This window comes from Pteropus alecto, unplaced genomic scaffold (genome assembly GCF_000325575.1).
Source record: "Pteropus alecto unplaced genomic scaffold, ASM32557v1 scaffold123, whole genome shotgun sequence".
NCBI classification, from domain to species: Eukaryota; Metazoa; Chordata; class Mammalia; order Chiroptera; family Pteropodidae; genus Pteropus; species Pteropus alecto.
In genome coordinates this window covers 792,282-792,845 of record NW_006433950.1, presented here as the reverse complement: position 1 = coordinate 792,845, position 564 = coordinate 792,282, and positions in this window count along the sequence as shown.

The window sequence follows — 564 nt, the reverse complement described above, 5'->3', positions numbered from 1 at the left end:
AGAGAAAGGTCTCGGTTTAGCTCGTTAATGAACGTGGAGTTAAAAGCCCTGTGAGTGGAATCAACACCGAAGGAAGGTTAGATTTTCTTTGAAAAGAATCTGAAGTTGATTATAATGGTCTTGAACAGATCCATCAAATTCTGCTCCAGCCCGCAGGCTTTGGGGCCTCCGCAGCCCCAGGAGGCTCTGGCACCTGCACAAGCCTCATCGCGTGACGGGCCAGCGGAGGCCATCTCCTGGCTGTCCCTCGAGAGACCTCTCGGGATTTTCCCAAGCAGCAGTGTTCATTTCTCCACGGACAAGCACATGAACCAGCTGGTGTAAGTCAGAGAAACCGGGATGGTGAGTTTAAGTGACGACATTAAATGCTTCGGCAAATCTGTGGGGACCCTGAGTTAGATTTTGGGAAAATCTTTTACGACGGCTCACGGTTCCGCTTTAGTGCAGGGGAGCGTAAGAAATTAGGGGTTCGGCCTCTTGATCCTGGGAAGGCTGAACTTCAAGGGGCCAGAGGAGGGAGAAAAGGGCACAGGAGCCTGAGACGAAGCGCTGGGGAGGGCGGCA